This window comes from Lampris incognitus, chromosome 6 (assembly GCF_029633865.1).
Source record: "Lampris incognitus isolate fLamInc1 chromosome 6, fLamInc1.hap2, whole genome shotgun sequence".
In the NCBI taxonomy this organism is placed as follows: Eukaryota; Metazoa; Chordata; class Actinopteri; order Lampriformes; family Lampridae; genus Lampris; species Lampris incognitus.
In genome coordinates this window covers 17,557,752-17,579,990 of record NC_079216.1, presented here as the reverse complement: position 1 = coordinate 17,579,990, position 22,239 = coordinate 17,557,752, and the positions used below count along the sequence as shown (strand labels likewise).

The 22,239-nt window shown below is 49.7% G+C and overlaps 7 non-coding genes across 7 annotated transcripts; 6 read left to right on the top strand and 1 right to left on the bottom strand.

Annotated features, from left to right (window-relative positions):
* The first annotated feature begins 917 nt into the window (after positions 1 to 917).
* On the top strand, positions 918 to 990 carry trnak-uuu (transfer RNA lysine (anticodon UUU)). The gene has a single exon. It is a non-coding gene; the product is annotated as a tRNA-Lys (tRNA).
* Positions 991 to 1,415: 425 nt separating this feature from the next.
* On the top strand, positions 1,416 to 1,488 carry trnam-cau (transfer RNA methionine (anticodon CAU)). The gene has a single exon. It is a non-coding gene; the product is annotated as a tRNA-Met (tRNA).
* A 5,138-nt stretch (positions 1,489 to 6,626) lies between these two features.
* On the top strand, positions 6,627 to 6,699 carry trnak-uuu (transfer RNA lysine (anticodon UUU)). Its single transcript has one exon. It is a non-coding gene; the product is annotated as a tRNA-Lys (tRNA).
* Positions 6,700 to 8,003: 1,304 nt separating this feature from the next.
* Positions 8,004 to 8,076, top strand: trnai-uau (transfer RNA isoleucine (anticodon UAU)). Its single transcript has one exon. It is a non-coding gene; the product is annotated as a tRNA-Ile (tRNA).
* Positions 8,077 to 8,549: 473 nt separating this feature from the next.
* On the bottom strand, positions 8,550 to 8,622 carry trnaa-agc (transfer RNA alanine (anticodon AGC)). Its single transcript has one exon. It is a non-coding gene; the product is annotated as a tRNA-Ala (tRNA).
* Positions 8,623 to 10,370: 1,748 nt separating this feature from the next.
* trnak-uuu (transfer RNA lysine (anticodon UUU)) lies at positions 10,371 to 10,443 on the top strand. The gene has a single exon. It is a non-coding gene; the product is annotated as a tRNA-Lys (tRNA).
* A 425-nt stretch (positions 10,444 to 10,868) lies between these two features.
* Positions 10,869 to 10,941, top strand: trnam-cau (transfer RNA methionine (anticodon CAU)). Its single transcript has one exon. It is a non-coding gene; the product is annotated as a tRNA-Met (tRNA).
* The last annotated feature ends 11,298 nt before the right edge of the window (positions 10,942 to 22,239 follow it).

Below are 22,239 nucleotides of genomic sequence, written 5' to 3'. Positions count from 1 at the left end.
ATGCACTTCTTATTCAAATACACTACAATTAGTTTATTACAGATGACACAACACTGGCGACGAGGATAAAAGCAGAGAATTGCAACGACGTCAAAGCAAGACGTATGAAACGAATTTGAATAGGAGACCACGAGTCGTTGGCATCGGGAATCGGGACCATGGCAGCCTCTGGTGTTCGGCTATCTCTGCCTCCTCCGTTGAACTTTGAAGCATCGCATCTATACACGGAATATACAATGTGGAAACAATCGTACACAATTTCTGAAATAGACAGCGGATCTGTGGATGCAGAGGATGCAACAGGGAGAGCTACACTATTGCATTGTAACGGTGCGCCCACTCTCTTCATATAAAAGAATACTCACCAAATGAAGCAGATGTTAGCTTAGCTCTTTACTGTTGATTGCTAACTTATGTAAGTGTGTTCAAGTGTGTTAACGATGACCGCTATGACCGGTTCCATATGCTGAATTTCTGTTTTGCTCCGTTTAATACTGTAGCGAATTCGAGGGACAACGCAACCACAGGAACTGCCGCGGCCGGGAGCCGACCCCGTGTCGCCCGCACCGCAGGAGACATCGCTGACCGCTCCACTAAACGGTCAGACCCGCTAGCCAGCGGCCAGCGTGTCTTCTTATCCATGCACGTTACACTACCCCCCTCCTTCGGGAAGCGCAAGTTCCCAATTTGAAACTTGCCGAAACATTCAAATTAAATAAACAAAAAAAAATCACATTGAGTTTTTCCTCGTCTGAATCGAGGGTCAAAGAAAAGGGGCATTGTACATTGCACAAAATGTAACTGTGACTTTAAAGCTCTCTGGGATTAGATTATAATATAGGGTTATACAGATACAATTGACATGTGTAACACTTTGGCAAGCATGACTTTCTTTGGCGCTTAAGAGAGAAGGAAGGGCCTGAGTAGCTCAGACGGGAGAGCATCAGACTTTTAATCTGAGGGTCCAGGTTTCAAGTCCCTGTTCAGGCGTCTGGTTCACGCTTCAGAAAAATTCTCGTCACCTGAAGTGCATCTGCTCAAGAGTTATTTATAAAAGTATGCACAGGTGCTAGTGTCCTGAAGAACTACTACTCAAACAACTCCAATCAATTATGGAGGTGCTGGTGTCCCGATGAACCGCTACTCAAGCGACTGCAGTTGAATGTGGTGCACATAGAGGAGCAGCGGAAACAAAGTGACTTGGTTGTCTCGTGAAGTCTGCTGAAAAAGGGACCCACAGATTTTATCAACCTTAATGTGAGACTTAATATGAGTGCATGTTATTTTTCACAATTTACAGCAGTCGGGAAATTCCTGGCTTTTAGCTGCTTTAACAAGATGGCGCTTGGAGACGTTGTTTAATTAGCACACAGTTTTTCACTTGTTGCGAGACTGTACCTCAATTTTGGGCCCCAGCCTCGTTGGCGCAGTAGGCAGCGCGTCAGTCTCATAATCTGAAGGTCGTGAGTTCAACCCTCACACGGGGCACAAAATTTGGTATCTCGCTGTAGATTTGTGTCATAAACTCTTATCTTCAGATTGCCGATCAAGCCAAATCTCCAAATCCCTTCATCGTTGTTCATTTCAGTGTTGTAGAAATACACTACCGATGCTTGCCTGATACCTTTACTTCTTCCTGCGTCACCATACTACAACTCTCTAAAATCAGAGCAAAGCTGCACTGCATAGATAAACTGGATTGGCAGCCCTATACGGAACATACGTCTCACAGGTGCATGTCAGAGTACTGATGTCGCCAAATATGGAAACGCAATCATCACAGTTCATTTCAGTGTTGTAGAAATACAGTATGCTTGCTTAACATATAGCTATGTGACTATCGTATTTAGAAATCACGTCAGGACACAGCGCTGTCGCTCGACCCAACCGCTACGCTGCATTCTTTATTTAGACTGACACAGCATCACAGGCAGACCCGATCAAACAACCCAGAGCCCGCAGGCATCACCAATCGATCCCAGGACAATAGAACAGCACCAAATCAAATGCAGCACTGTCGATGTGTGCAGAAATAACATCCCCCCCCCCCCGGCAGGATTTCAAACATGAAAGGTTGACACAAAGTCCTCTAGGTGGCCAGGGCGTAAACGTGTGCGAACAGGTCGCGGGGCGGCCTGAGGCTGGGCAGGCCGAGGTGGGGAGGGAGAAGGCAGGGGAAGCTGAGGCCCAGGAATGTCTGTGGCCCGTGTAGGAGCTGCATGAAGCCCTGGGGCGTCTCGCCATGCTGAGGGAATGGCTATGGTTGTGTCACCAGCTGTGCGTGGCGGAGCCGACACCTTCCGTAGACGACTGGAGTGCCCCCGAGTGCCATCGCTGAGGAGGTAGGTGGCTGGTCCCAGCTGACGGGTGACTTTGAGAGGAGAGGACCATTATGAAGCCATTTTATTGTCCCTGTGGGGCCTGCGGACCCTGATCCAGTCTGACACATTGATGTCTGGCACCCTGGTTCGTTTTGACTGGTCAAACCGTTGCTTCATCCGCGTCTGCTGACGAGTGACTGAGGCTCTGACCCCAGAGGAAGGCGCCTGGGGTGTGGAGGGGCGGAGCCTGTCAAGGGGCATGCACAGTTCCCGGCCTAGCATGAGAGAGGCTGGGGAGACGCCTGTGGTCGAGTGCTGTGTGGCCCGATAGTGCAGCAGAGTGTGACGGATGGCCTGCGTGAAAGAGCACCCTTGGGCCATGTGTGCTCTGAGGCCATTCTTCAGTGACTGGTGAAAACGTTCAACGCCGCCATTGGCCTGGGGGTGGTAGTACGCAGTACGTATATGACGGATGCCCTTGCTTTTGAGATAAGCAGTGAACTCAGCAGAGACCAGCTGAGGGCCGTTGTCAGTAGTGATGGTCTTTGGGAGGCCCCAGCGAGAGAAAAGAGAGTCCAGGAAGTCGATGGTGATCTGTGAGGTCACAGTGCCGGAAGTGGTGAGTTCAGGCCATTTTGAGTGTAGATCGTAGGTGACCACCATGAAGTGTTGGTGGTGGGGAACTCCATGGATCTCACCACAAATGTCCAACTGCAGGTGTTCCCAGGGCTGAGAGCGCCAGGCGAGAGGTTGCAGGGGTGGGGGAGCCTGGTGGCCAGTCTTGCCACTCACAAGGCAGGCAGAACAGTCCTTCACCAGAGCCTCAATATCTCTGTCTATCCCCGGCCACCACACCAGGTCTCGGCAGCGCTGTTTCAGTTTCACAATGCCCAGGTGGCCTTCATGCGCCATATTCAAAACACGCGCATAGAGAGCAGCTGGGACCACTGTGCAAAACCCACGTGCCACGCAGGTGTCGTTCCAGCAGGGGAGCTCCTGTCTGACTCGGGCGAACGCAGCCAGCTCCTCTGGGACCTTGTGACGCCAGCCGTTCTGGATGTAGGTGCGGAGCTGGGAGAGGACAGGGTACTGTTTGGAGGCTGCCCTCGGCTTCTGCAGAGAGACAGTGGCCTGAAGGGGTGTGTGTAGCATTTGGACAATGTCCTTTTCCACACAGTCAGTGTCAGTCTGTGGAGCTGGGGTGGAGACAGAGCGAGAGAGCAGGTCGGCGACAACACTGTCTCTGCCTGGGGTGAACTGCAGGCTGAAGTTGTACTGGCGGAGGTGGTCAGACCAGCGGTGCAGCCTCAGGGGTTTGTGGCCTGTCCCAGATGTGGACAGCAGCACTGTCAGGGCCTGGTGATCTGTCCTGAGGGTGAAGGAGCGGCCATAGAGGTAGAGGTGCCACCTTTCACAAGCCCAGATACAGGCTAATGCCTCACGCTCACCCACGGAGTACCACTGCTCGGTCAGGTTGAGGGCATGGGAAGCGAAGGCGATGGGCTTATCCATACCGTTCTGGGTTTGAGACAGCACAGCCCCTATCGCTGTGGCTGACGCGTCACAGGTCACAAAGGTGGAGCTGGAGATGTCGAAGTGAGCCAACACTGGTGATGAAGTCAGCTGAGTCTTGAGATCACGCACAGCGTCACTTCATGCCTTTGACCACACCCATGGCTCGTCCTTACGCAGCAGCTGGCGCAGGGGGGCTGTGGTCGCAGAATACTGGGGAAGAAACATCAGGTAGTAACTCGTCATACCCAGGAAGGAGGTGACCTGGGCGGCAGAGCTGGGCTCAGGGATGGCCTGAATGGCATCCACGTTGGATTGTAGTGGAGTTACACTGCTCGCTGACAGCCGGAACCCCACGAACTCCATGGCTGGCACAGAGAGGACACATTTCTCAGCATTAAGAATTAGCTTGTGCTTGGACAGGGCTGCGAAGACCATGTTGAGGCGCTTGTCGTGGATTTCACTGGTGGGCCCGTGTACCACTATATCGTCCAGATAAATGGCCACGCCCAGTATGCCAGCCAGCACGGAGACCATGATTTTCTGGAAGCAGCTAGGGGCGGAGCTGAGACCGAAAGGCATCCTGGTGTAGCGAAACACTCCTGCATGTGTCACAAAGGCTGTGAGGTTTCGGCTGCTGGGGTGGAGGGGCACCTGTAAGTACCCCTGTCTGAGGTCGAGCTTGGAGAACACCTCAGAGCCATAGAACTGAGCAGTGAGTTCTTCTGAGGTGGGCAGTGGATACTTATCAGGGACCACTGCCTTATTTACTGCACATAGATTGACGCAGACACGCAGGCCCCCCGACTTCTTCTTAGCCACCACGAGGTTTGAGACCCAAGGTGACGCGTCCACCGGTTCAATGATGCCAGCTTCCAGCAGTTGTTGCAGCTCGGCGGAGACCCCATCACGGAGAGCCAACGGGATGCGGCGCAGTGGTTGGATGACAGATTTCACAGCAGGGTTGAGGAGAGGTTGATGGGTGAAGGTGGAGAGGCAGCCCAGCCCCATAAACAGCGATGGCCACTTCTGCTGCCAAGGTGTGGCAACAGTCAGGATTTCTGCCCCCCTTGTGTCTAAGAGGGAGAACCCCAGAGCTGAGAACAGGTCCAGGCCCATCAGGTTGGCCCCACGGCGTGCCACATGAAAAACTGCATTGGGCACCAGCTTGGTTCCATAGCGGACAGTCACTTGGAGAGAGCCAACCAGATCGATTTTGGAGTCACCATACCCACAGAGGACAGCTGAGGGTGCGGACAGTGGCAGTGAACCGAAAAATTGACTGTAGGTATTAACATTCAGGAGAGACACACCTGCACCGGTGTCCAACAGCAGGGGGATGCACACATCATTAATGTTGACTGTGCATGATTTGAATGACACTGGCCCAGAGATCACCTTGTGAATGACGGCAGTTGAAGACTGGGGGGTGTGGCCCTCTGACCCAGCCAGGCAAGATCGACAGACGTTGGCAAAGTGATTTTGCTTACCGCAGCTACGGCATGTCTGGCCACGGGCAGGGCAGTTCTGAGCCCTTGAAACATGAGACCGAGATCCACAGTTACCACAGGACTGTTGAGGGCCGGGCCGAGAACGCCGTCGTTGCAGTTGCAAGACGTCCCCAGTGGAGTCGGCGCCCGCCTCGCTCTGGCTGGGTTGCGTCCCGAGGGGCAGCCGTGAGTAGAGGGAGGAGTCGTTGGCAGCTTGACTGGAGGTGGCCACTTGCTGTGTATTCAGCATAGCAGCACACTCAGCTGCTCCCTCAACCTGTAGTGCGATGGTAATTGCTCTGGACAGCAGCAGATCGTCTTTTTCCAGCAGGAGAGTCTCACGCACCTTTGCGTTGTTGGTGTGTTCGATTAGCTGGTCGCGAACCATCTCGTCCTGAAGCGCGCCACCTTGCATGAGCTAGCTAGCCCTCGCAAATTAGCTACATACTGCTGCACAGACTCACCAGGCAGTTGGTGTCGCTGACGTAATATAAATCGCCGAAGGAGGGCACTCTGTGAAGCAGCGAAATGGGTGCTCATAAGTCCCACAGCTTCGTCAAAGTTTGTGACGTTCCCCAGAGTCCCGAGCACACGATGGCCCTCTGCTCCCAAGCAGTGTAGCAACAGAGCCGTCTTCCTAGCCTGGCTCACGTCGTCGAGCCCTGAGGCGATGATGTAATTTTCAAAACTATGTAGCCAGCGAGTCCATGGTACCGGAGGCTCGCCAGGTAATGCCAAGAAGGGGGCAGGTGGTGGGAGAGAGATATCAGCCATCCTCGTCGCCAATATTGTATTTAGAAATCACGTCAAGACACAGCGCTGTGTGTCGCTCGACACAACCTCTACGTTGAATTCTTTATTTAGACTGACACAGCATCACAGGCAGACCAGATCAAACAACGCAGAGCCCACAGGCATCACCAATCGATCCCAGCACAGTAGAACAGCACCAAATCAAATGCAGCACTGTCGATGTGTGCAGACATAACATGGGGGTGTCTTGATAGGGGTGAATGGTGAGGTTTATCTGTGTCCCTTTTTTGTTTCCTGAATCTGTATGTGCAAGTTCCCAATTTGAAACTTGCCGAAACATTCAAATTAAATGAAAAAAAAAAATCACATTGAGTTTTTCCTCGTCTGAATCGAGGGTCAAAGAAAAGGGGCATTGTACGTTGCACAAAATGTAACTGTGACTTTAAAGCCACCTGGGACTAGATTATAATGTAGGGTTATACAGATAAAATTGACATGAGAAACACTTGGGCAAGCATGACTTTCTTTGGCGCTTAAGAGGGAAGGAAGGGCCTGAGTAGCTCAGACGGAAGAGCATCAGACTTTTAATCTGAGGGTCCAGGGTTCAAGTCCCTGTTCAGGCGTCTGGTTCACGCTTCAGAAAAATTCTCGTCACCTGAAGTGCTGCTGCTCAAGAGTTATTTATAAAAGTATGCACAGGTACTAGTGTCCTGAAGAACTACTACTTAAATAACTCAAATCAATTATGGAGGTGCTGGTGTCCCGATGAACCGCTACTCAAGCGACTGCAGTTGAATGTGGTGCACATAGGGGAGCAGCGGAAACAAAGTGACTTGGTTGTCTCGTGAAGTCTGCTGAAAAAGGGACCCACAGACTTTCTCAACCTTAATGTGAGACTTAATATGAGTGCATGTTATTTTTCACAACTTACAGCAGTCGGGAAATTCCTGGCTTTTAGCTGCTTTAACAAGATGGCGCTTGGAGACGTTGTTTATGTAGCCGGGTGGTAAATCTGTTAAATATGTTAAATGATTTTCCACTTAAATTTAGTATAGTTTAACTGTTAATATATGTAATTGTTACACTGTCAAGCCATGTAAAATGTCATTTGATGTATTTAAATTGTGAGGCAGATCGTGAGTGTATTTTTATAGTTTTGGTTGTCATTGCATGTTTTGACCAGTAAGTGGCAGTGGCGGACTTTTATTGTAACTCCGTGCAAGTTATCCAAGTGCATCTTGGGTATTCTTTCTTTTTTTCTTGTGTGGAGCGCCTGAAGATTGCGGTGTGACGAGGCTCTGACTCCGTAGTAAGTAAGGGTAAATATCTTGTGAAATATACCTGTAACATTATTCCAAACAATATTGTATGTCGGTAATTTGACAAGATGGTTTGATTTAGACGCTACTGGAGTTGATGTTCGGTGATTTTGGGCGCGAGCCGTCGACCGCTGTTCGCCATTGCAGGCATGACAAGGTAATGTTGGCGTGAATAAAGCCACGCCATGCCATTGTATTTGGGATGTAAAGGTTTTATATGCATTTTAATTCTGTTTAAAGGTAACTGACAGAGTGAGAAGTTGCGCGATCTTCAGGAAGTTCCACATGTCTTTGTTAAACCCTGTTTAACGTACATAGTCCACTGCCGTATTTTGCACCGTATTTTGTATTTATTATTTCCCTTTTTTTAAAATCTTTTCTATTAAACTTGCCACATCTGTGAACATTTATGAGCTGTTTGCTCGAAAGACACAGGAATGTATGCACTCAGTAAAACGATCTGCATTCGAAGGTTCAAACAATAAAATTAAAGCTACAAGAACCCCGGAAGTAATTGTGTCCTGTGTGGTATCTAATTCCACGGGCTACATTTAATTAGCACACAGTTTTTCACTTATTGTGAGACTGTACCTCAATATTGGGCCCCAGCCTCGTTGGCGCAGTAGGCAGCGCGTCAGTCTTATAATCTGAAGGTCGTGAGTTCAACCCTCACACGGGGCACAAAATTTGGTATTTCGCTGTAGATTTGTGTCATAAACTCTTATCTTCAGATTGCCCATCAAGCCAAATCTCCAAATGCCTTTATCGTCGTTCATTTCAGTGTTGTAGAAATACACTACCGATGCTTGCCTGATACCTTTACTTCTTCCTGCGTCACCATGCTACAACTCTCTAAAATCAGAGCAAAGCTGCACTGCATAGATAAACTGGATTGGCAGCCCTATACGGAACATACGTCTCACAGGTGCATTTCAGAGTACTGATGTCGCCAAATAAGGAAACGCAATCATCACAGTTCATTTCAGTGTTGTAGAAATACAGTATGCTTGCTTAACATATAGCTATGTGACACCCTTCTAGAAAACACCAACTGGATTGGCAGCCGTTTCTACTAGTTAAGTCTCACAGATAAATTGATAATAACTGCAAATGCCTTCCAAAAAGAATACAGACAATGCTCAACAATTCCTGGCTGGAGAATGCGGGCATCGATCCCGCTGCCTCTCGCATGCTAAGCGAGCGCTCTACCACTTGAGCTAACTCCCCTAGCTCGCAAATTAAGAACCTCGCACCGTAAAGTGTATTTCACCAGAAGGTTGTGTGGAAGAGAGTCTAAACTAGTGTTTGGCATGCCTTGGCAATAAGCTTTCCTTGAAATAGCATACTCATCAAATGAAGCAGAAGTTAGCTTAGCTCGTTACCGTTTACTGCTAACTTATGTAAGTGTGCTCAAATGTCTTTTTCTAGCTGTGCTCTCCACTTAGGTATGTTGCCTCTCTTGGAGAGGCTTGTCCACACGTCAGCAAGAGGGGTTTCATTCCATTAAGTTAGAGGCGATTGGAATTCGAGATACCTTACAGCCTCGGCTTCATAGTCATCTCGTTGGCATCTGCGACAGTGCTAGCAATAGCTTGGCCACATCCGAAAATGAAGCTTGGTTTATCTCGGTCTCGCAGGATAGGAGTGCTCACCTGCACCAGCTGCCGGCTGTGTGGCCTGGTTTGAGTCACCCCTCCTCAGTGCACAGTTTGTTTTTCTGGTTTGCATGTCCTCTCAGGCAACACTAAACAAAACACGGTAGTAATAGGCGATTCTATTACCTACTACATCAAACCTAGCATGGCCTACTGATGTTTGCTTTTACCTGGGGCCAGAGATACGGACGCTGTACGTAATCTTCGGCTGCTGGCGTCAAATAGGAATAAGCAGTAGATCGCGGCACAACACCCACAGATCAGAAACTACAGCGTTTTGTGTTTGTTTTGTTTTTTTCATGTGAGCACCAATGATGATAAGATGAAACAATCTTAGGTCACAAAAAAAACATAGCCAAAACGTATTATCTTGCCAGAAAGATGAGTCCACATGGAGTCATTATATCTGCTCGCCTATCTTTGAGGAATAACGATGACTGCTATGACCGGTTACATATGCTGAATTTCTGTTTTGCTCCGTTTAATACTGTAGCGAATTCGAGGGACAACGCAATCACAGGAACTGCCGCGGCCGGGAACCGATCCCGTGTCGCCCGCACCGCAGGAGACATCGCTGACCGGCCCACTAAACGGTCAGACCCGCCAGCCAGCGTGTCTTCTTATCCATGCACGTTACACTACCCCCGTCCTTCGGGAAGCGCGTCCCCGCGCTTAAGCATATCAGCTCCTTCACGCCTCAGGGCGCATACGCTTCCGATGGCCTTACGATCGCCCCATCCCACTTCTGACACCCACGTAGCGAATTCGGGGGACAACGCAACCACAGGAACTGCTGCGGCCGGGAAGCGAACCCGTATCGCCCGCACCGCAGGAGACATCGCTAACCGCTCGACTAAAGGGTCAGACACGCCAGCTAGCGGCCAGCGTGTCTTCTTATCCATGCACGTTACATATGCTGAACTTCTGTTTTGCTCCGTTTAATACTAAGCAAGGATTCTTGATTTTAGATATATGGTTTTCTTTCTGGGATCCACAGTGGAAATCTACGGGGGTGTCTTGATGGGGGTGAATGGTGAGATTTATCTGTGTCCCTTTTTTGTTTCCTGAATCTGTATGTGCAAGTTCCCAATTTGAAACTTGCCGAAACATTTAAATTAAATGAACAAAAAAAATCACATTAAGTTTTTCCTCGTCTGAATCGAGGGTCAAAGAAAAGGGGCATTGTAAATTGCACAAAATGTAACTGTGACTTTAAAGCCATCTGGGACTAGATTATAATGTAGGGTTATACAGATAAAATTGACATGAGAAACACTTGGGCAAGCATGACTTTCTTTGGCGCTTAAGACGGAAGGAAGGGCCTGAGTAGCTCAGACGGAAGAGCATCAGACTTTTAATCTGAGGGTCCAGGGTTCAAGTCCCTGTTCAGGCGTCTGGTTCACGCTTCAGAAAAATTCTCGTCACGTGAAGTGCTGCTGCTCAAGAGTTATTTATAAAAGTATGCACAGGTGCTAGTGTCCTGAAGAACTGCTACTCAAACAACTCCAATCAATTATGGAGGTGCTGGTGTCCCGATGAACCGCTACTCAAGCGACTGCAGTTGAATGTGGTGCACATAGGGGAGCAGCGGAAACAAAGTGACTTGGTTGTCTCGTGAAGTCTGCTGAAAAAGGGACCCACAGACTTTCTCAACCTTAATGTGAGACTTAATATGAGTGCATGTTATTTTTCACAACTTACAGCAGTCGGGAAATTCCTGGCTTTTAGTTGCATTAACAAGATGGCGCTTGGAGACGTTGTTTAATTAGCACACAGTTTTTCACTTGTTATGAGTCTGTACCTCAACATTAGGCCCCAGCCTCGTTGGCGCAGTAGGCAGCGCGTCAGTCTCATAATCTGAAGGTCGTGAGTTCAACCCTCACACGGGGCACAAAATTTGGTATCTCGCTGTAGATTTGTGTCATAAACTCTTATCTTCAGATTGCCCATCAAGCCAAATCTCCAAATGCCTTTATCGTCGTTCATTTCAGTGCTGTAGAAATACACTACCGATGCTTGCCTGATACCTTTACTTCTTCCTGCGTCACCATGCTACAACTCTCTAAAATCAGAGCAAAGCTGCACTGCATAGATAAACTGGATTGGCAGCCCTATACGGAACATACGTCTCACAGGTGCATTTCATTGTACTGATGTCACCAAATATGGAAACGCAATCATCACAGTTCATTTCAGTGTTGTAGAAATACAGTATGCTTGCTTAACATATAGCTATGTGACACCCTTCTAGAAAACACCAACTGGATTGGCAGCCGTTTCTAGTAGTTAAGTCTCACAGTTAAATTGATAATAACTGCAAACGCCTTCCAAAAAGAATACAGACAACACTCAACAATTCCTGGCTGGAGAATGCGGGCATCAATCCCGCTGCCTCTCGCATGCTAAGCGAGCGCTCTACCACTTGAGCTAATTCCCCTAGCTCGCAAATTAAGAACCACGCACGGTAAAGTGTATTTCACCAGAAGGTTGTGTGGAAGAGAGTCTAAACTAGTGTTTGGCATGCCTTGGCAATAAGCTTTCCTTGAAATAGCATACTCATCAAATGAAGCAGAAGTTAGCTTAGCTCGTTACCGTTTACTGCTAACTTATGTAAGTGTGCTCAAATGTCTTTTTCTAGCTGTGCTCTCCGCTTAGGTATGTTGCCTCTCTTAGAGAGGCTTGTCCACACGTCAGCAAGAGGGGTTTCATTCCATTAAGTTAGAGGCGATTGGCATTTGAGATACCTTACAGCCTCGGCTTCATAGTCATCTCGTTGGCATCTGCGACAGTGCTAGCAATAGCTTGGCCACATCCGAAAATGAAGCTTGGTTTATCTCGGTCTCGCAGGATAGGAGTGCTCACCTGCACCAGCTGCCGGCTGTGTGGCCTGGTTTGAGTCACCCCTCCTCAGTGCACAGTTTTTTTTTTTCTGGTTTGCATGTCCTCTCAGGCAACACTAAACAAAACACGCTAGTAATAGGCGATTCTATTACCTACTACATCAAAACTAGCATGGCCTACTGATGTTTGCCTTTACCTGGGGCCAGAGCTACGGACGCTGAACGTAATCTTCGGCTGCTGGCATCAAATAGGCATAAGCAGTAGATCGCGGCACAACACCCACAGATCAGAAACTACAGCGTTTTGTGTTTGTTTGTTTTTTTTTTCATGTGAGCACCAATGATGATAAGATGAAACAATCTTAGGTCACAAAGAAAAACATAGCTAAAACGTATTATCTTGCCAGAAATATGAGTCCACATGGATTCATTATATCTGCTCCCCTATCTTTGAGGAATAACGATGACTCCTATGATCGGTTTCATATGCTGAACTTCTGTTTTGTTCCGTTTAATACTAAGCAAGGATTCTTGATTTTAGATATATGGTTTTCTTTCTGGGATCCACAATGGAAATCTATTGGGGTGTCTTGATGGGGGTGAATGGTGAGATTTATCTGTGTCCCTTTTTTTGTTTCCTGAATCTGTATGTGCAAGTTCCCAATTTGAAACTTGCCGAAACATTCAAATTAAATGAACAAAAAAAATCACACTGAGTTTTTCCTCGTCTGAATCGAGGGTCAAAGTAAAGGGGCATTGTACATTGCACAAAATGTAACTGTGACTTTAAAGCCATCTGGGACTAGATTATAATTTAGGGTTATACAGATAAAATTGACACGAGAAACACTTGGGCAAGCATGAATTTCTTGGGCGCTTAAGAGGGAATGTCACAGCCTCTCGCCCTTGACATCAAAGCGATCGCCCTTGACACCTGCTGACCCCCCCCCTTCACCCCGGTACACCAGCTGGTCGCGCCCTCTCTCCCTTGACATCAAAGCAATCAGCCTCACGAGCTCGTCTCGCCCTCTCTCCCTTGACATCAAAGCAATCAGCCTCTCGCCCTTGACATCAAAGCGATCGGCCTTGACACCTGCTGACCCCCCCCCCTTCACCCCGGTACACCAGCTGGCCATCAAAGCAATCGCCCCTCTCCCTTGACATCAAAGCGATCGCCATCACCCTTAAAAAGCCTCCACTGTGGACCAGTCTTCGCTGGAACGTCGCCATTCATGGACTTCTACCTGCCTGTCTACCTGCCACCGAGCCAACTGCTGCTCTACCCCTGAGATCGGTCACTTCAATAAAGACTTGATTTCCTCCCTTACCTGGTTGTCCCGTCTGCTTTTGGGTTCTTTCCTGATACGTGACAGTACGTTCCAGCCACTATGGACCCAGCAGACCATTCCATCACAGACCTGGCCACGGTCTGACAGGCTGTAGCCAAACAGGAATCGGTCCTCGGCCAGCACAGCCAGTTGCTACAGGGGATGGCTGACGCCCTCCGTGGGCTCAGCTCAACGATCTCCGGTATCCAGACCCAACTTAGTGCCTCCGCTAGCCCGGGATCCGCCCCTCCAGCTCCGCCACCCGCAGCGCCATCAACTTCGGCTAAGGAACCATGGGTTGCCCCGCCCGATAAGTATGATGGAGATTTTGGACTTTGTCGCCCTTTTTTGATGCAGTGTGAGATTGTGTTTAACCAGCAGCCCCAGTCATATTCCACGGATGGAGCCAAAGTCGCTTACATCATGGGTCTTCTCCGGGGTAGCGCTCTGGATTGGGCTACTGCGGTGTGGGAAATGCCGGCCTCCACTTCCTCATCCTACGCTGAGTTCACCACTGCTTTTCGCCAGGTTTTTGATCATCCCGTGCGGGGAAAGGATTCTTCAAAAAGACTGATCTCTCTCCGCCAGGGTTCCCGCAGCGTCGCCGACTACTCAGTTGAGTTCCGTACGCTATCAGCGGAGAGCGGATGGAACAACGAGTCCCTCCAGGCCGGGTTTTCCAACGGTCTAAGCGAATCCATAAAGGACGAATTGGTTTCCTACCCCGAGCCTGGAGGGCTGGAGGAATTGGTTAACCTGGCCATTCGTGTGGACAACCGTCTCCGGGAGCGGAGGAGAGAGAGGACGCGCCGCTTTCCTGGTCACTACAACTTTCCACGGGCCACACCTCCAAGCTCTGGGGGCCGAGCTCGCTCGACTGAGGCTGACGTCCTCCGAGAAAGCCCGAGGCGTGACTCTCCCCCGGGCTTCGGAGCCGATGCAGCTCGGCCGCTTCCGGCTCAACCCGGAGGAGCGTCAACGCCGCATCACCGAGAACAGCTGCTTGTATTGTGGTCAGCCTGATCACTTTCTCGCCTCCTGCCCTCACCGTTCCGTCAAACTAGCAGGCTCACGAGGGAGGGGGAGGATCCTCGTGAGCCCATCTGTCTGCCCTCTGTCTCCTCGTCCACGTACCCAGTTGCAAGCTACCATCGGTTTTAAAGGTCAGTCCACTAAACTTTTGGCTTTAATTGACTCTGGAGCTGATGAAAGCTTTTTGGATTCAAGTGTTGTGAAGCAGCTAGGTCTTGCCACTGTGAGTCTGGACCAGCCTCTTGAAGCTAATGCCCTGGATGGACGTCTCCTGGCCCAGATAACCTCTAAGACCGCGCCTGTGCGCCTCCTGTTGTCGGGAAACCATCAAGAGGAGTTAAGTTTTTTTGTTATCAATTCTCCATTTGTTCCCATTATACTTGGCCATCACTGGCTGGTTAAGCATAGTCCCCATATTGATTGGTCATCGGCCAGAATTTCAAGTTGGAGTCCCGTCTGTCATGCCATATGCCTCCAGTCTGCTCTGCCTCAGTCTGTCCGTCAGGTGTCAAGCCCTGGCTCCAGGAATGCCAAGCCCGATGCTCTGTCTCGTGTGGAGCCCAAGCTCCAACCTGACACCATCGTTTCCTCTACCTGTGTGGTTGCGGCTGCGGCTGTCACCTGGAACATTGAAAGGGAGGTCATGGCAGCACAACAGACTCAGCCTGACCCAGGTAACGGTCCCCCTGGGCGCTTGTTTGTTCCAGATGCTGTTAAATCTAGTGTGTTGCAGTGGGCTCACTCTTCCAAACTTACCTGCCATCCTGGAGTAACCCGTACCCTAGCCTTCCTCCGTAGGCGGTTCTGGTGGCCTTCCATGACGGAGGATACTGGGTCTTTTGTCTCTGCCTGTCCTGTTTGTGCCCAGAATAAGCCCTCCACTCGGGCCAGTGCCGGTCTGCTGCGCCCCCTGCCTGTTCCACACCGCCCCTGGTCGCATCTGTCCTTGGATTTCGTCTCTGGTCTGCCGCCTCCGACGGTAACACCGTTGTACTGACTGTTGTTGATCGCTTCAGTAAATTTGTTCACTTTTTGCCCTTGTCTAAACTGCCTTCGGCCCGAGAGACTGCGGATCTGCTGGTCAGGGAGGTTTTCCGGGTCCACGGTCTTCCCCGTGATATAGTGTCTGACCGTGGCCCCCAGTTCACTTCTGCTGTCTGGAAGGCTTTCTGTTCTGCCATCGGTGCCACCGTCGGCCTGTCATCGGGGTTCCATCCTCAGACCAACGGCCAGGCCGAGACGGCCAACCAGGCATTGGAGACTGTTCTCCGCTGTCTGGTGTCTGCCAACCCATCCTCTTGGTCCTCACAACTTCCCTGGGTAGAATATGCCCATAACACCCTGCCATCGTCTGCTACTGGGTTGTCCCCTTTTCAATGCCTTTACGGCTATCAGCCTCCCCTTTTTCCTTCTCAAGAGGTAGACATTCCGGTTCCGTCTGTCCAGGCCCATGTCCGTCGGTGCCGTCGGACCTGGCGGCGAGCCCGTGCTGCACTGCTCAGGACCTCCGGCCGTTACCAGCGCTTGGCGGATCGTCATCGCACCCCTGCTCTAGACTACTCCCCCGGTGACCAGGTATGGCTCTCTACCAAGGATCTACCCTTGAAATCGGACGCTAAAAAACTGTCCCCCAGGTATATTGGTCTCTTTCCCATTGTCAAAGTCATTAACCCCTCTGTGGTCCGTCTGAAGCTGCCCTGCACTCTCCGGGTTCACCCTTCCTTCCATGTGTCCTGCCTCAAACCTGTCTCTACCAGCCCTCTAGTTCCTCCGGCCCCCCCGCCCCCACCTCCTCGTATGATCAACGATCATCCGGCTTACACCGTTCGCCGTCTCCTGGACTCTCGTCGCCGCGGTCGCGGCCTGCAGTATCTCGTGGACTGGGAGGGATATGGCCCGGAGGAGAGGTGTTGGGTCCCGCGTCGCCTGGTCCTGGACGCGAACCTCATCCGTGACTTCCACAGGACGCACCCTGACGGGTCTGGTAGGTCGCCCGGTGGCGCCCCTCGGAGGGGGGGTACTGTCACAGCCTCTCGCCCTTGACATCAAAGAGATCGCCCTTGACACCTGCTGACCCCCCCCCTTCACCCCGGTACACCAGCTGGTCGCGCCCTCTCTCCCTTGACATCAAAGCAATCAGCCTCTCGAGCTGGTCGCGCCCTCTCTCCCTTGACATCAAAGCAATCAGCCTCTCGCCCTTGACATCAAAGCGATCGCCCTTGACACCTGCTGACCCCCCCCCTTTCACCCCGGTACACCAGCTGGCCATCAAAGCAATCGCCGCTCTTCCTTGACATCAAAGCGATCGCTATCACTCTTAAATAGCCTCCACTGTGGACCAGTCTTCGCTGGAACGTCGCCATTCATGCACTTCTGCCTGCCTGTCTACCTGCCGCCGAGCCAACTCCTGCTCTACCCCTGAGATCGGTCAATTCAATAAAGACTTGATTTCCTCCCTTACCTGGATGTCCCGTCTGCTTTTGGGTTCTTTCCTGATACGTGACAGGGAAGGAAGGGCCTGAGTAGCTCAGACGGAAGAGCATCAAACTTTTAATCTGAGGGTCTAGGGTTTAAGTCCCTGTTCAGGCGTCTGTTTCGCTCTTCAGAAAAATCCTCATCAGCTGAAGTGCTGCTGCTCAAGAGTTTATTTATAAAAGTATGCACAGGTGCTAGTGTCCTGATGAACTGCTACTCAAACAACTCCAATCAATTATGGAGGTGCTGGTGTCCTGATGAACCGCTACTCAAGCGACTGCAGTTGAATGTGGTGCACATAGAGGAGCAGCGGAAACAGTGACTTGATTGTCTCGCGAAGTCTGCTGAAAAAGGGACCCACAGACTTTCTCAACCTTAATGTGAGACTTAATATGAGTGCATGTTATTTTTCACAATTTACAGCAGTTGGGAAATTCCTGGCTTTTAGCTGCTTTAACAAGATGGCGCTTGGAGACGTTGTTTAATTAGCACACAGTTTTTCACTTGTTGTGAGACTGTACCTAATTATTGGGCGCTAGCCTCGTTGGCGCAGTAGGCAGTGCGTCACTCTCATAATTTGAAAGTCGTGAGTTCAACTCTCACACGGGGCACAAAATTTAGGTATTTCGCTGTAGATTTGTGTCATGAACTCTTATCTTCAGATTGCCGATCAAGCCAAATCTCTAAATACCTTTATCGTTGTTCATGTCAGTCTTGTAGAAATACACTAACGATGCTATCCTGATACCTTTACTTCTTCCTGCGTCACCATGCTACAACTCTCTAAAATCAGAGCAAAGCTGCACTGGATAGATAAACTGGATTGGCAGCCCTATACGGAACATACGTCTCACAGGTGCATTTCAGAGTACTGATGTCGCCAAATATGGAAACGCAATCATCACAGTTCATTTCAATGTTGTAGAAATATAGTATGCCTGCTTAACATATAGCAATGTGACACCCTTTTAGAAAACACCAACTGGATTAGCAGCCGCATATAGTAGTTAAGTCTCACAGTTAAATTGATGATAACTGCAAACGCCTTAGGAGGCTTTCCAAACAGAATACAGACAATACTCAGCAATTGCTGGCTGGAGAATGCAGGCATCGATCCCGCTACCTCTCGCATGATAAGCGAGCGCTCTACCACTTGAGCTAATTCCCCTAGCTTACAATTTAAGAACCTCACATGGTAAGGTGTATTTCACCAGAAGGTTGTGTGGAAGAGAGTCTAAACTAGTGTTTGGCATGCCTTGGCAATAAGCTTTCATTGAAATAGCGTACTCATTAAATGAAGCAGAAGTTAGCTTAGCTCGTTACCGTTTACTGCTAACTTATGTAAGTGTAAGGTAGTAATGTAAATCCGCCACAGGGTGGCACTGTTACGCTGTATGTTCCCCTGGGAATGCCGCAAATGGCGATGTTTGTCCCTTTTGCAACACCGTACCCCTAGTTCTTGTGCCGGGCAAAAGGCTACGTTGATCAAATGTTTTTTTGTTTCTTCTGCCGGAAGGGGAGCAGTGTTACTGGCGGTCTGCATTATCATAAAAATATTGATTTATATCGCACATATTGTCTAACTGTTTATTCTGTGGTGTTAATAGACAAGTTTGCTTATAACCTAGTTAAAGTTTGATGTCGAACATTGTATTTGGCAAGAGAAATGTGACAAAAAAGTGTTGGCTAGCCTGTTGAGCATTAGCATGGCATATAACGCAGGATGCAGTATTATTTGAGCAGATTATCCATGGTTTTTTTGTTTAATTTTATGGGTAATAAGTGCCTTATTTAATTTATAATGGATGACATTTGCTTTGGATTTGCCGTAAGGTAGCATTTTGATATGAGATGTGTTTATTTGCACATTTGAACTTTTTATTTTAATTTTATTGAGAAAGAAAAATGTTTTTTTGTTTCTTCTGCCGGAAGCTGTGAGTATGATGAGGCCAGCGGCCAGCTGATTGATGAGAGGTGAAGTGTAAGCGAGTGCCAATAAAGTGTCCAGGTCTCAGCCACGATCACAAGCCTCCGCCTCCTTCCTTTTCCACGCAAACATCATACTACAACAAACACAACGCAGAGTCCCAGGGCGTGTAGGGAGACGACGGCCGAACGCAAAGTGCGGGTTACATCATGGTGCCGTGACCCGGATCGTGGTGCTTCGAGATCCAAGGAGATACAGAGACTCGCGTCCTCACCTTTGCTGCTGCATTGAACTGCGTTACCTTCAGTGACTGGACAGTTTGGTGGACTGAACTACTGTCATCGGCACTGCAGCATTGGCAAGATACTCACCTCTTCAAATATCCTTTAAAGACTGTTGAAAGCTTGCTATATCCATTTGAGGACTTTTTATGATATTTCGATAAACTTAACTGTTATTTGAGTTGTGTAAAAGTGTGCTATGTGAGATCCTGCTATAGGAACACTGTGTTTAACATTATGCTGATATATATATCATTCATAATTTTTTGGTTTTGGTTAAGGGTTGTGTATTGACCATCTGATTTTGACTCAAGTTTAATGTGAGTTTTGAGTTGATAGGGATTATTGTTTTTTGATATATTTACTGGAAAAAAGGGGAGATTTTGTATACACAGCTAAACTTATTCTGTGAACACAGTGAATCATTAATAGTCATCTGTTTTGACACCAGCAGTTACACCAGTCATAGTGATTTAGAAAAAAATATATCAAAATGTTCAGTGACTATGCAGATTATCAGTCAAAGCAAGAAGGTGCCTCTGCTGCCACACCGGGTTCCCAACTGCCCCCGATGCCCACAGCCAGCCACAACTGTGACACTCCAGCCCAGACACAACCCCACCTTTCAAGCAGGGGCGTAACAACCACCAGTGCTGCAAATCAACAGCAATCAGTGAGGCCAAAGCTTAACAACTACTTCACTAGCCCCACCACCACCCAACAGCTGATCCTCCCTCAAGACCACCACAGCAGTCAGCAGCCCCCATACCCAGGACTAAGTGCACCACTCACTCCACCACCCCCAATACTGTCACCTTACCCTATTCACTACTCCACTCCAGCTCATGCACCCACCTTGCCAGCCTCTAGAGCTCCAATGCAAGCACCCTCACTATGTTTTGACAGCAGCCCAGCTGCCAAACCAATCCACCGAAACAGCAGGCCAGACTACAGCCTGCCCAGTGCATCCCTTCCAGCTGTACAGATATTAGTGGAACCTAATCCCCCGGCCCAAGCCAGTGTGAACCAGCACACACACCCTTTGCCCATTCACAGCCTCTCGTGCCCCACCTCCACGGAAATGCAAACTGGACAGCGGCCGACCATGACTCACCCAGACACCCCTCCTTACCAAAGCCCTGCTGCCGAGCCTAAACCCCAGGTCTACACTGGTCCTGCATATAATCCCCCTGTGCCCCAGGCCCTCATGCCAAGCTTTCAAATGCCACCAATGATGAACATTATGGGCTACCCCTCTTCTACTGGCCAGACCCTTCAAAGTTTGCAACATGGATCAATCCCCCAGCTGCATATGTCACAGCCTGCTGCCCTCTACCCCCAAGAGGTGACCACCCCACTAGCAGTGCAACATGTAGCCCCTAACCACACAGCCCCTGCCTCAGACCCTCGAGCTGTCATGTACCACAACACCCTCCCACAACACCCTCCACCACACCCATCCACCACCCCGCACATGCACCCACATCCGTATGAGCCCCCAATGAATGCTGCCGTCAAAGCCGCAGCCAACACAACCATTCCACCAGCTGCATATGGTGGGTTCATGCAAATTCATCAGGTAAAAAATGTCCAAATCTTCACTGGCAATCCAGACAGCAAAATACTTGTAGAAGACTGGGTTCGTGATATGCAGTACCTTCGGGAGGCAATCGAGCTCCCCACACACCTCCGCTTTTCGACTGTTGTGCAACACCAGAGCGGTGAGGCCAGGAAGCTAGTCCTGAACCTACCCCCCCGCGACCAGACTCCAGAGAAGGCGTATGAGGAGCTCAGGGCTGAATACAGCGACACACAAGGCTCACTTGATCCACTAGCCGACTTCTATGAGCGCAGCCAGAGGTCCGGAGAGTCTGCCTGCTCTTATGCTATTGCTCTGGAGGCAACACTGAGAGCAGTAGAGGAAAGTCAGAGAGGGGGCAGGCAATTTCCTGATCGTGATAGTAAACTCACTCGACAGTTTCTAAGAGGGCTTATGGATGAGATGGTGTATGCAAGGATCGCACCAATGAAGCCCAGGCTTTTGAGTTTCCGGGAGCTGCAAGCAGAGTTTAGAAACCTTGCAAAAGAGACTCAGAAGTTCCAGTCACAACACAAGACAAAGAAAGCGCTCGCCCAGGTGCAGGTCACATCAGAATGTGATACCAATATGAGGTCAGAAAGGTCAAAACACACTTCAGAGTGGACAGAGCTTAAAGATATGGTCAAGAAATTAGCTCTTAGCCAAGAAGAACAGATGACCAAGTTGGCTCACCTTGAGTTGAGAATTGCTGCACCTACCCCTGCACCAGCCCCTGCACCCCCACTAAGGCCCCAACCATCTCCCAGAACAGTTACTCAGGGCTCCAGTGTTGTTTGCTACCAGTGTGGGAAGCAAGGGCATATAGCCCGAGTATGTCGAGCGGTGCTCCCAGATCCCAGTCCGCCCTGGACTCACCGACCCCAGCCTGCGACCTCCGCAGAGAGCACCACGCCCCACTCAATGCAGCATTTAAACGCCTAGGGCCTGTGGTAACTGGGGCAACCATGGGCAAGCAGCATGACCCCCCACTGCAGGTGAGCGATACTGATGATGGAGTAGAGGACATTCCTATTGTGGGTCCCAGGAATGAGGGTGAGGTGGAAGTCAATGGATTAAAGGGCAGGGCTCTTATCGATTCCGGCTCTCAGGTAACCAGTATTACTCACGGTTACTGGTGCAACCACCCTGACCTCCATGGACAGAAACTACGGCCCTCTAAAATACCCATAGCAGGTGCAGCAGGTCAGGATGTGCCTTACTCTGGTGTCCTGCGCATTAAGTTGATAGTGCTGGGGAAAGAGTTCCAGAGTGTGCCGGCTTTTGTTGTCCCTGACTCCGAGTATCGCTCCTCTGTCCCACTGCTTGTGGGAACTAATGTCGTCCGTGCCGCCAGGAGGCACCTCCAAGCAACCTATGGGGAGCAATATCTTCAGCGGGTGAAGGAAAGCCATCCAGAGTGGTACACAGCTTTACTGGAAACTGGCGACACTGAATATACAGGAGCAGATGACATGGTGGGCCCTGCTGTGTACACTGGCCGTAAAATACGCATCCCGGGAGGGAAAGAGATGGACTTAATGTGCAAAATCAAAGCTGGCCCACAAAGAAAGACATACACAGTGCTAATTGAAGGCCACGCCTCCATTCGGCTTCCTCAGGACCTTATGGTCGCCAAAGTTCTTGCAGATGTGAAGAAAGGCTGTGCTCCTGTCAGAGTGATGAACCTGTCCCAACAAACTGTCACAATCAAACCACACACACAGCTG